Source organism: Phyllobates terribilis, unplaced genomic scaffold, assembly GCF_046119375.1.
Source record: "Phyllobates terribilis strain yellow unplaced genomic scaffold, ASM4611937v1 Scaffold_98__1_contigs__length_5973952, whole genome shotgun sequence".
Taxonomy (NCBI): Eukaryota; Metazoa; Chordata; class Amphibia; order Anura; family Dendrobatidae; genus Phyllobates; species Phyllobates terribilis.
Window position 1 is genome coordinate 1,317,564 of NW_027362858.1, and position 13,851 is coordinate 1,331,414.

The 13,851-nt window shown below is 44.7% G+C and overlaps 2 protein-coding genes across 3 annotated transcripts in view; both read right to left on the minus strand.

Annotated features, from left to right (window-relative positions):
- The window catches only part of LOC141198593 (uncharacterized), a 259,680-nt gene that overhangs the window by 216,199 nt on the left and 29,630 nt on the right, over positions 1-13,851 (minus strand). The gene's annotated exons all lie outside the window — the stretch shown is intronic.
- LOC141198599 (uncharacterized) overlaps positions 1-13,851 on the minus strand; it is a 127,354-nt gene that overhangs the window by 95,748 nt on the left and 17,755 nt on the right. The gene's annotated exons all lie outside the window — the stretch shown is intronic.

Consider the following 13,851-nt stretch of genomic DNA (forward strand, 5'->3'; position numbering starts at 1 on the left):
GCCTCAGTGGATGCAGGACTCTGCTGTGCTGGTTGTCATGGTGCTGGATGAGCTGAAGTTTATGTGTGGGGTCAGGAGGGGTTTACAGTGTGGATGTAGCAGAGCCGCGTGTGTACGAGGCGTACGGAGCGGAGCCGCGCGTGTACGAGGCGTACGGAGCGGAGCCGCGCGTGTACGAGGCGTACGGAGCGGAGCCGCGCGTGTACGAGGCGTACGGAGCGGAGCCGCGCGTGTTCGAGGCGTACGGAGCGGAGCCGCGCGTGTACGAGGCGTACGGAGCGGAGCCGAGCGTGTACGAGGCGTACGGAGCGGAGCCGCGCGTGTAAGAGGCGTACGGAGCGGAGCCGCGCGTGTACGAGGTGTACGGAGCGGAGCCGCGCGTGTGGAAGGCATATCCTTGTATTCCGCAGCACTTTACATACATTATCATGGCTGTCCCCATTGGGGCTCACAATCTAAATTCCCTATCAGTATGTCTTTGGAGTGTGGGAGGAAAACAGAGAACCTGGAGGAAACCCGTGCAAACTTGGGAAGAACATACAAACTCCTTGCAGATGTTGTCCTTGGTGGGATTTGAACCCAGGACCCCAGTAGCAAGGCTGCAGTGCTAACCACAGAGCCACCGTGCTGCCTGTGCTGCCCGAATCGTAAGGGCCAATATTTTCTGTCAGAAATATTTGACATTTAAAGAGAATTTTTTATAATAGTGCAGTCCTGACCAGAAGAGTAGAGAAAGTATTAGTGTCCCCATTTCAGGAGAGATTGTGCAGTAATCTGAATTCCTTAGGACTGAAAACATAATGGAATTTATGACGTGGAGTGAATCCATGAAACCACTTGAAACCACAGGGAATCCATGAAAGACTTTAGTCTGTGTCCATCACCTTAAGTGTCCATTAGCTAAAGTGTCTGAAATTTGAATTAATCCTGAATTGAACCTGAAGGTAACTGGATACTAAGTCCCAGTAAACAAAGTTTGTCTATGTTTTCACTCTCACCCCCTTAATCCTTCACTTCTTACAACCACCCCTAATCCCTACACCTAGTAATGAACTCTTCATCTCTCCCTCCATTCTCCCCACCCATCTCACCTCCTCCTCAGAGCTATTCCTCAACATACAATCCTTTGTCTCCAAACACAGACAGCCACCTCATGCCCTCTCCTGCTCCCACCTACTAACGCTTTCTCTGCTCCTCCTTACTGCCGGCAACATCTCTCCACATCCCGGCCCTCCTCACCACATCCCGGCCCTCCTCACCACATCCCTACTGTCACTTCCACTTCCTACCCACGATCTATCCCAAACTCTCGTAACCCTTCTAACCTTATACCCATCCGCCAAGCCCCTGCTTCCCCAGTCCCCCTAACAGGAGCTCTATGGAACGCTCGCTCCATCTGCAACAAACTTTCCTACATTCACGATCTCTTCATCACTAACAAGCTTTCCTTCCTCGGCATCACTGAAACCTGGCTCACCCCCCCTGACACGGCCTCTCCTGCTGCACTTTCGTATGGCAGATTCCACCTCTCCCATATCCTCCTCTCAGATAACTGCTCCTTCACCCATATCCCACTGCCGCCCTCAATTACTCTCCCCTCTTTTGAAGTGCACTGCGTGCGTATCTACTCCCTCTCCAACCTCCAACTGGCTGTCATCTACCGCCCGCCAGGATCAACCACCACTTTCTTTGACCACTTCATCACTTGGCTACTTCATTTCCTCTCCGTTGACATCCCCACTATCCTCATGGGCGACTTTAACATCCCCATTGATACTTTCATCTCAGCTGCCTCTAAGCTTCCATCCCTTACTTCCTCCTTCGGTCTTACTCAGTGGTCTTCCACACCCACCCACAAAGACGGCCACACACTGGACCTCATCTTCACCCGCCTCTGTTCCCTATTTAACCTCTCTAACTCACCTCTCCCTCTTTCTGACTACAACCTACTCACATTCTCTTCTCTCTCCTCCCAAGGGCAACAATCCCCACTCCACAAACTTGCATACCCTCGCAGAAATCTCAAACACCTTGACCTACACTCACTCTCTGAATACCTCCTCCCTCTTACAGACATTAGTTCCTTACATGATGCAGATGTTGCTGCCACTTTATACAACACCATAGCCTCTTCAGCTCTCGATTCGGTCGTCCCCCTCACACATACCAAGGCTAGCACAATCAACAGACAACCCTGGCACACCAGCCTAACTAAACAACTGCGACGGGCCTCCAGGGTTGCTGAGCGTAGATGGAAAAGGTCACACTCCAATGAGCACTTCATAGCATTTAAACAGTCCCTCACTACCTTCAAGTCCACACTCACTGCAGCAAAACAAACATACTTCGCATCTGTCATATCCTCCCTGTCTCACAACCCCAAACAACTATTCAACACCTTCAATTCTCTCCTCCGTCCCCCAGTGCTTCCTCCCTCTCCTCTTATTTCAGCTATTTACTTTGCTTCATTCTTCAAGCAGAAGATTGACACCATCAGACAAAGCTTTTGCCTAAAGCCCCCACAGCCCCTCCCCACACCTACTCAACCCTCTTCCTCCAAAACCACCTTCTCCACCATTTCTGAAGATCAACTTTCCTCTCTACTCTCCAAATCACACCTCACCACCTGTAAACTTGACCCAATCCCGTCCCACCTCATCCCAAACCTTACCACTATCTTCATCCCAACCCTAGCCCACCTCTTCAACCTGTCACTAACAACTGGTGTCTTCCCCTCATGCTTCAAACATGCCTCAATCACACCCATCCTCAAAAAGCACTCCCTTGACCCATCCTCTGTGTCTAGCTATCGCCCCATATCACTTCTCCCCTATGCCTCAAAACTACTGGAACAACATGTCCACTCTGAGCTGTCCTCCCACCTCTCCTCCTGCTCCCTCTTCGAACGCCTACAATCTGGTTTCCGACCACACCATTCTACTGAAACTGCACTGACTAAAGTCACCAACGACCTACTAGCCACCAAATCTAAGCGACACTACTCTGTCCTCCTCCTCCTCCTAGACCGGTCATCTGCCTTTGACACAGTGGACCATTCCCTCTTACTACAGACCCTCTCATCTCTCGGCATCACAGACTTGGCCCTATCCTGGATCTCCTCATACATAACAGACAGGACATTCAGTGTCTCACACACCACCTCCTCATCTCGCCCCCTATCTGTCGGTGTCCCCCAAGGTTCAGTTCTAGGACCACTGCTCTTCTCCATCTACACCTTAGGCCTGGGACAGCTCGTAGAATCTCATGGCTTTCATTATCACCTCTATGCTGATGATACACAGATCTACCTCTCTGGACCCGATATCACCTCCTTACTAACCAAAATCCCACAATGTCTGTCTGCTATTTCATCCTTCTTCTCTGCCAGATTTCTAAAACTTAACATGGACAAAACAGAATTCATCTTTCCGCCATCTCATTCAACCCCCCCAACTGACCTATCTATCAATGTCAATGGCTGCCCACTCTCCCCAGTCCCTCAAGCTCGCTGCCTTGGGGTAACCCTGGACTCTGAACTCTCCTTCAAACCACATATCCAAGCCCTTTCCACTTCCTGCCGACTCCAACTCAAAAATATCTCCCGGATCCGCACATTCCTCAACCATGAATCTGCAAAAACACTAGTGCACGCCCTCATCATCTCCCGCCTTGACTACTGCAACCTCCTGCTCTGTGGCCTCCCCTCTAACACTCTCGCACCCCTCCAATCTATCCTAAAGTCTGCTGCCCGACTAATCCACCTGTCAACCCGCTATTCCCCGGCCTCTCCTCTCTGTCAATCTCTTCACTGGCTCCCCATTGCTCAGAGACTCCAGTTCAAAACCCTAACCATGACATACAAAGCCATTCACAACCTGTCTCCTCCATATATCTCTGACCTAGTCTCCCGTTACATACCCGCACGCAACCTCCGATCCTCACGAGATCTCCTTCTCTACTCCCCTCTTATCTCCTCCTCCCACAATCACATACAAGATTTCTCCCGTGCTTCCCCCCTACTCTGGAACTCTCTACCCCAACGTATCAGACTCTCGCCTACCGTGGAAACCTTCAAAAGGAACCTGAAGACTCACCTCTTCCGACAAGCCTACAACCTGCAGTAACCACCGCTTCACCATACTGCTGCACGACCAGCTCTACCATCACCTACTGTATCCTCACCCATCCCTTGTAGATTGTGAGCCCTCGCGGGCAGGGTCCTCGCTCCTCCTGTACCAGTCGCTGTCACATTGTGTTCAAGATTGTTGTACTTGTTCTTGTATTATACCCCTTTTTCACATGTAAAGCGCCATGGAATAAATGGCGCTATAATAATAAATAATAATAATAACCAGGACTCGAGCCATGCCAACATCTCCTGCAGGCATGAATAAAAGTATATTACAGCCATCAGCCACGCACAGCTTAGAGATATATCATGGCACAGGTGTGATGTATTTTATGCAGTTTATCCCAATCCTGTTTGAAGTTAGTTGGTTTAAAAGAAACTGAGATGTCAGTATAGGTGGAAACTGTTGTTATTGTACAGAAATTCACAAGACTGGACCTGGTCTTGTAGGGACCATATGAGCACATTCAGCAGCACAGAAGGGAGAGAAGGTAGATTCATCCAATAAGATATCAGGGAACTAGGAAGCCAACAGCATCATTACCCTCCACTTTCTCTTCAACTTATTTTCTAACTTGTCAGCACATTCTACGTACACTGTCATTTGGCTTTGTGGTTTACAGATCTGGGCAGGTAATGGTCAGCGTCTACTAATCCCAGGGGGGTAGGTGAATCCTTCAGATTGTAAATTCTATAGAAAAGAGCTTTCACAATTACACAAAGTAATTAGAACATTTTTCATATGGAGGCGAATGTTATGCTCTAGTGGCATGAGCCATGAGCCATATGAGCACATTCAGAAGGCAGAAAAGGTGGATTCATCCAATAAGATATCAGGGATCTAGGAAGCCATCAGCATCATTTTATTTAAATCAAATGTTTTTTTTATTAATTTTTATAAAGTTTTCCAAAAAACATCAACATAACAAACATTAGAGGAACGCAGTCCTCTACCACCCCAACAGTAACAAACATTTCACATGTAGTGTTTATGTTTCTTGGTTCTGCAAAAAAAATAAATTCTTTTCCAGCTTAGATAGCAGTATGCTGGGTCACAATAACAAACATTTTAGCTTTTTATAGTTTATGAAAATAATATGAAAATGCTTGTTTATTCTTGGGGAAGTCTTCACATAAAACGTGGAGTCAAAAGAGACCTATGCGGAATCTCTGCAATTCCCTAGACCCCAAAGCCGGAGCTATCAATCCATAAATTCCATAATTTATCAAATATAGAGAGAGTCTCTGTTTAGGTATATACCTTTTTCCATATTTACAATCCAATTAACTTTGTCTATAAATTCTAACCTCATAGGCTCCTGGTCTGTTATCCATTTTTGGCCTGTTAACTTCCTCGCCATATATAACATACGTGCCACCGCTATTTTGCCGTGCTCATCAATAGTCAGATCTTCAACATATCGTAGTATATATACTAGTAGTGAAAGCTCTGCATTAATAATAATTCATAGTTTTGATGTCTTCAGTGTGAATGTACAATTTTCATAGTCATGAAAATACAGAAAAATCTTAAAATGAGAAGGTGTGTCCAAACTTTTGGTCTGTACTGTATATGAGACAATCTGTGGGATTCGCTTAAAGATAATTGTGGGATTCTTTCCAATATATTTAGCCAATGGTTTTCTTCTATAGGGCATTTTTCCTTTGAACATATAGGATGATTTGTCAATATCTTATCCAGAACAATGTTATAAATTATTGAGATTAGTCCCCGAGAGCTATGTAAATTAGCTATTCTCTGTATTATTTTATATTGAGAAACCCCTTCTTCTGCCGCACATCCGGGGCGGCCACGCCCCTGACCCACAGGGAAATTAAACCCCTTTTGGATGCAAGTTATAGACTTTTAAGGGAAAATTGAAGGAAAATAGAGAACCTTGTGATTAATAAAAATACAACTTCTATTTTCTATGTATGGGAAGCCATGAAGGCCCACCTTAGACGAATATTTCAAAAATAAATCTCAGCAGCTAAATACCATACTAAGCAGCAGGATAAAATGGTGTTTCAGGAGTTGGGAGATGCAGGAAGGAAGAAGCGGTTTCTAAAGCTTCCGGTCCTTTTCTTAGACTCTCAGAATTTATTAGATGAATCACTTGATATACAAGATTTAGAATGGGAACTGAGCTCAATGGCCAACGATAAAGTACTGGGAATAGATGGTCTTCCAGTGGAAGTACAGTGCCTACAAGTAGTATTCAACCCCCTGCAGATTTAGTTGGTTTGATAAGATGCAAGTAAGTTAGAGCCTTCAAACTGCAAACGAGAGTAGGTTTTATGAACAGAAGCATAAATCTTACAAACCAAAAAGTTATGTTGCTCAGTTGAATTTTATTAAATTTTAAACATAAAAGTGTGGGTCAATTATTATACAACCCCTATGTTTAATATTTTGTGGAATAACCCTTGTTTGCAATTACAGCTAATAATCGTCTTTTATAAGACCTGATCAGGCCGGCACAGGTCTGTGGAGTTATCTTGGCCCACTCCTCCATGCAGATCTTCTCCAAGTTATCTAGGTTCTTTGGGTGTCTCATGTAGACTTTATTCTTGAGCTCCTTCCACAAGTTTTCAATTGGGTTAAGGTCAGGAGACTGACTAGGCCACTCCAACACCTTGACTTTTTCCCTATTGAACCAGGCCTTGGTTTTCTTGGCTGTGTGCTTTGGGTCGTTGTCTTGTTGGAAGATGAAATTACGACCCATCTTAAGATCCTTGATGGAGGAGCGGAGGTTCTTGGCCAAAATCTCCAGGTAGGCCGTGCTATCCATCTTCCCATGGATGCGGACCAGATGGCCAGGCCCCTTGGCAGAGAAACAGCCCCACAGCATGATGCTGCCACCACCATGCTTGACTGTAGGGATGGTATTCTTGGGGTCGTATGCAGTGCCATCCAGTCTCCAAACGTCACGTGTGTGGTTGGCACCAAAGATCTCGATCTTGGTCTCATCAGACCATAGAACCTTGAACCAGTCTGTCTCAGAGTCCTCCAAGTGATCATGAGCAAACTGTAGACGAGCCTTGACATGACGCTTTGAAAGTAAAGGTACCTTACGGGCTCGTCTGGAACGGAGACCATTGCGGTGGAGTACGTTACTTATGGTATTGACTGAAACCAATGTCCCCACTGCCATGAGATCTTCCCGGAGCTCCTTCCTTGTTGTCATGGGGTTAGCCTTGACTCTTCGGACAAGCCTGGCCTCGGCACGGGAGGACACTTTCAAAGGCTGTCCTGGCCGTGGAAGGCTAACAGTAGTTCCATAAGCCTTCCACTTACGGATGATGCTCCCAACAGTGGAGACAGGTAGGCCCAACTCCTTGGAAAGGGTTTTGTACCCCTTGCCAGCCTTGTGACCCTCCACGATCTTGTCTCTGATGGCCTTGGAATGCTCCTTTGTCTTTCCCATGTTGACCATGTCTGAGTGCTGTTCACAAGTTTGGGGAGGGTCTTAAATAGTCAGAAAAGGCTGGCAAAAGAGATCTTTAATCCACACATGTGAAGCTTATTATTCTTGGTGCCTGAACTACTTCTTAATACTTTAGGGGGACCAAACTGAATTCTTGTGATTTGAGGGGTTGAATAATAAATGACACTCTGAATTAACTTTTAACGTTTTAAAAAAACAAAAAAAACAAAAACAAAATTTGCTGCAGTGCATTTCCCACTTCCAGGCTGATCTACAGTACAAATGTCACAATGCCAAGTTAATTCCGCATGTGTCAACCAGCTAAATCTGCAGGGGGTTGAATACTACTTGTAGGCACTGTATATAAGATATAAGGAAGTATTACTACCACTGCTATTCGAGGTATGCTATTCATGTTTTGAGGGGATCATTGCCATGCAGAAAGCCATAATTATGGTATGACCTAAACAAGGCAAGGCCCCCAGCTTGCTCGCATACTATAGACCCATCTCTCTTTTAACACTAGACGTCAAACTTCTTCCTAACAGACTCTCAAAAGTAATCTCAATAATACACCCCGATCAGTATGGATTTATGCCCAATAAGTCCACTGTGATCAATTTCAGAAGGCTTTATATTAATATGCAAGCAAGGGCTGATAATATTGGTCATAGGGGGATCCTCTGTTTGGACACAGCTAAGGCCTTTGACAGTGTAGGATGGCCATATTTGTGGGCTACATTGCAGCAGATGGATTTTGGTGACAAATTTATAAAATGGGTGCAATTGCTTTATTTGGACCCTAAGGCCAAAATAGGAGCGAGTGGCTCTATGGCTAATCATTTTTTGTTGCACAGAGATACAAGTCAAGAGAGCCCCCTGTCTCCCTTATTGTTTGCAATAGCAATTGAACTTCTGAAATGTCTGAGATTTAAATATGGACCAAGGAAGAGAAGGCGGCATTGTATGCTGATGATTTACTCTTATTCTTAGGTGATGCTTTGGGGTTTCTGGAGAGCACGATGGTGACTATCTCTAGCTGACTTATTCCATCCATAGTTCAAATATGATTAATCGCACACTCGGGAGGTGAAGATGCAAAAATTAATTTATTAATATAAGAAATAAAGAAATAGAAGTATCAAACCAATTGTGGATGGCGACAATACAAGACATTTCGGCCTATTAGTTGGCCTTAATCATTTTGGTCGCTACTGTAAAAATGAACAGAAATTATCAGGTACATTGGCCACAGGAATTACATGAAAATAATTATAAAAAATTCCAAACAGAGTTTGACAGCAGGGTATGATGAAGGAGGGGAGTGGGGGTTGGACAGGAGTGGGGAGGGGGAGATAGGTAGATACTAGGGTCTATACAATATATACAGCAAACATATTTACAGCATATCTACAAAATTACCATAGAAAGTCCGGTAGAGAATACGCAATTTCCTTAATTGTAAATTGGTTTGTAGGCAAGTCAAACTTAAATAGAAGGCAAAGAGGGAAGATCCACAAGGGTGAGGGACTGTAATGTAAAGGGAATATGATGAGAAACAGGCTTCACACAGAGAGGAAGAAGTTATATGTAGATAAATACCTTGTACTTGTCCCATATACAGGTAGGGCTATTGAGGCCTGGAAAGACAGGTCAGAGTAAAAGGAGACCTCCGTGAACAGGGTGCCTCCACCAGGGGGCGTCCCTGCCCTGGAACTCTCCATAGCAGCTCTAGGTTTATGCAATACAATTTCCTTTAATCCTCCACATACGAATCACGCAGCAGAGACCATGATAGCCTTGATACATAGGGACATCAAGAGCCTATTGCATCAGCAACACCTAGGCTTCTTCCCCACACATCAAAATATTTCTGGTGAGGAAAAAAGGGCCCCCAGCGCCATGCAGAACAATAAACACATAGTAATCAAGCCGTCTGACAAGGGGGGAGCTACGGTTATCATGGACCGGACATTCTATGTTGAAGAAATTAATCGCCAATTATTCAACACAACTACATATAGGAAGATTAGCCATGATCCCACCAGCACTATCTGCTATAAAATCCGAGAGGTTCTCAATCGACATCATGATATAAATACTATAGATTCTAAGACTGTGACATTTCTGACCAACCCCCACCCGACAACCCTGGTGTTCTACATTATACCAAAAATCCACAAATCACTGACGAAACCACCTAGCCGACCAATTGTGGCCTCCACTGACACTATCTTGTCACCCCTAACAATATACCTTGAAAAAATTCTAACACCAGTAGTCCAGAATACACAAGCTTTTTTGCTCGATACAAGTCAATTCCTAAGCATCATCATGAACATTTCAGGCATTCCCACACACAGTTTATTGGTCACACTGGATGTTAATAGCCTGTATACATCCATCACCCACACTAGAGGTCTGGAAACCTCTTCGCACCTCCTTTTACAGTCCAACCTCTCATCTAACTGTTGATTTCTGCCTTGAACTCCTCTCATTAGTACTCCACGAAAATTTCTTCATGTTTGGAGATGACTACTACGTACAGGAGGGGGAACTGTGATGGGCATCAATGTGGTGGCGGCCTATGCAAATACGTATATGCATAGGTGTGAGGAAGAATTTGTCTATACTCATGAACTCTTGTCGCTACATCGATATTTTTTGCATCTGGCAGGGACCAGTTGAGACACTCAATTGCTTTTCAACTCGCTCAATTCCATTAGAACAGAGCTGTAATTTACACTCAATCATGACCTAAAACAAATCTCCTTCCTGGACACCCTAGTTGTAAAAGATGAAAATGGTAATCTCATGACCGGCCTATTTTCCAAACCAACTGGCTGTAATATAAGTCTGTTACACTATTCTAGCTGTCACCCTAGAACTACCAAGAATAGCCTCCCTCGCTCTCAATTCCACAGAGTCATCCACATTGTCACCAATCATGACCTCCAATCCCAACGCCTGCAAACCATGTCACAGAAATTCCAGGAGAGGAGCTATCCCACCAAACTTCTTGATATAGAAAGAACCAGAGCGCTAGAACAGAGAGGAACCCTCACCCCCTCCTACCTCTAATGTTGAACATGTCCATTTTGTTCACACATATCACCCCCTGATGTCAAAAGTCCATACTACCATTAAAAAACATTTGCCCCTTCTCACTAGGGCCTACCCCGAGATTTCTGCCTTTTCAAATCCAGCCATAATGTGCATGAAGCGTGCCCCCAACATTAAAGATAAAGTCATTAGAGCCGACATAGGCAGCTCACATACCACTCCATATCAACGTTTACTCCTTCCCCTGTCTCAGCTGTGATGCCTTTTCAAACATTATCAAATTTGAAACCATTAAGGGTTATTTTACCTGTGACTCCAATTTCGTAATTTACGTTGTAAATTGTCCATGTGGCCTACTTTATGTAGGCAAGACCACATAACACATAAGAGATCGTATAGCAAGCCACAAATCTACCATTCGCTGTGCTAAACATTGGTTACCACTCCCAGACCACTTCTCCAAAGCAAAACACACAGTGGCAATAGCACTCACCAGCCAAAGTTTCAAGAGAAATGCACACCAGGACACGGCCGGCCCCCTTTTGTTAGAAGGAGGTAACACAGGTGCAGAATGCTGATGAACAATTGCCCTCATCCACTCTCACTGGAGGGGCGATTGCCTAGCACTAAAACTGCACACAGATGAAACTTGCAGTAGGGTGCAATTCACACACTCGCGGCACCGTGCCTAGCCAGCATCCTATTACACGCCCCTACTATTCGACTAGGCGGGATGCTCGGCACCCTATCCGTGCATCGCAGAGTTGCGAAGCCCCAACTCACAAGGTCGCCATTACTGGCCCTGGCCGTGCCCTGGCAGATAAAAAAAAGTGCAAAAAATATCAGATGAGGTATTAGTTAATATTTTGGCCAAAATACGTAAGATCGCAACCCATCGTCAAGGGTCCTCACGGTTTTGCGAGTCCCTACTCTAACATTAAAAACAGACAGCATAGCCAGAACAATAGACAGAATTTTTAGAAAATAGTAAAAGGCAATAGTACTCACCAGCCAAAGTTTCAAGAGAAATGCTCACCAGGAGGGCGATTGCTCATCAGCATTCTGCACCTGTGTTACCTCCTTCTAACAAAAGGGGGCCGGCCGCGTCCTGGTGTGCATTTCTCTTGAAACTTTGGCTGGTGAGTACCATTGCATTTTGCTATTTTCTAAAAATGTTGTTTATTGTTCTGACTATGCTGTCTGTTTTCAAAACACACAGTGGCCAAACTACTTTTCCAAGTGATAGAGCATGTAGCTAGACCAAGGAGGGGCGGGAATCATGTCAAATTATTGAAACAACGAGCGTCACACTGGATATACACCTTACAAACGTCATCTCCCAAAGGCCTCAATAGGGAGATTGAATGGATTTACTAATACATTCATTTTTCCACAGACCCAATGAATCCTACTGTACAACAGGGTGAGTGCCCACCTAGCATAATGCAATAACCAATGCCCCACATAGTGTATATCCTCTTTCTTCTCTGATAACACCATACCCCCCTATTACTCCATCACCATCCCATCATCCTATCCTCACCCTCTGCGGCAGATGTACCTCTTCCAAAATTACTATTTCCCTATCATTGGTCTCTCCATATAATATTTTCCACTCTCCCATAATCAGTTCTGGTACTATCACCCCCATTCAGCAAGTCTCAATTACTCCTGACCCCATTTACATATCATCATCTCCATTTGGCACCCCCACATGTGTTCTGCACATTGCTATATTTCCAATATGTCACATATCTGTGCTATTATTACTTCCTATTAGCATGTCTCATGTCTGTCATCAGCTCATTGTTATATTCAGTTTTCTACTCAGTGTAATTCCCAAGCATTCACAGATGCCCCTAGCTTGCCACACTCCTAATGAAGGCTTTTACTGTTTTCCCCTGTGACATCATGCAGAGTTATCACTGCATACTAGCCTAAGAACATTGTGCGCTCTGCTTACCCTCATCACCATAACAACTGGCATCTCTCTGCAGTGTGAGAGCACCAGCACCTTGTCACTTCCGGCGCCATGCCCCCAATGATGCCACACTTCCGGTCCAGCAATCAGCCACCAAAAAAGGCCCCCAGGCCAGTGTAACACCAAAGCCTGAAGCAGCAAGGCACGGGAGCGCCCCTCTAACTACCCCCTCACTCACAGGATGCTGGATCTCCATGGCCCACTGGACCCAGGTGAAATTTATCCTCATTTAAGGTACTGACATGCTAATCAATGGATTGTCCGCTGCTAGTATGCAGAACCTGTTAGCACACTGATCTCTAAGTTGCTCCTCATTTTACTCTGACCTGTCTTTCCAGGCCTGAATAGCCCTACCTGTATATGGGACAAGTACAAGGTATTCATCTACATATAACTTCTCGCTCTCTGTGTGCAGCCTGTGTGTTTCTCATGATATTCCCTTTACATTACAGTCCCTCGCCCTTGTGAATCTTCCCCCTTTGCCTTCTATTTACGTCTGACTTGTCTACAAACCAATTTATAAGTAAGGAACTTACGTATTCTCTACTGGGTTTTCTATGGTATTTTTGTAAATATGTTTGCTGTATATATTGTATAGACCCTAGTATCTACTTATCTCTCCCTCCCCCTCCCCACTCCTGTCCAACCCCCACCCCCCTCCTTCATCATACTCTGCTGTCAAACTCTGTTTGGAATTTTTTATAATTATTTTCATGTAATTCCTGTGGCCAATGTACCTGATAATTTCTGTTCTTTTTTTACAGTAGCGAACAGGCCAACTAATAGGCCGAAACGTCTTGTTTTGTCGCCATCCACGATTCGTTTGATACTTCTATTTCTTTATTTCTTATGTTAATAAATGAATTTTTGCATCTTCACCTCTGGAGTGTGCGATGAATCATATTTGAACTATTGGAGCCCATGCCCATTACATCAGCACCTCAGCTGTGACAGAGTGCACGCCATCATCTCCTCTCTATTATTCCATCCATAGACCATACGAAGAACTAAGGGGCACTTATTACAGGTGGAAGAATGGCTATTCTGGCAAGCGGGAAAGGGTTCTTTACAGTTAGAGCAGTCATACTGTGGAACGCTCTACCATAAGAGGTAGTAATGGTAAACACTAACAAATTTGAAAAAAAGGGCTGGATGATTTCCTCAGTACACATAACATTGTAGGTTATAGATAATTTAGTGACAAAAATTTATAATTGGTGGACAAAGGGTGAACTTTATGGACCTAGGTT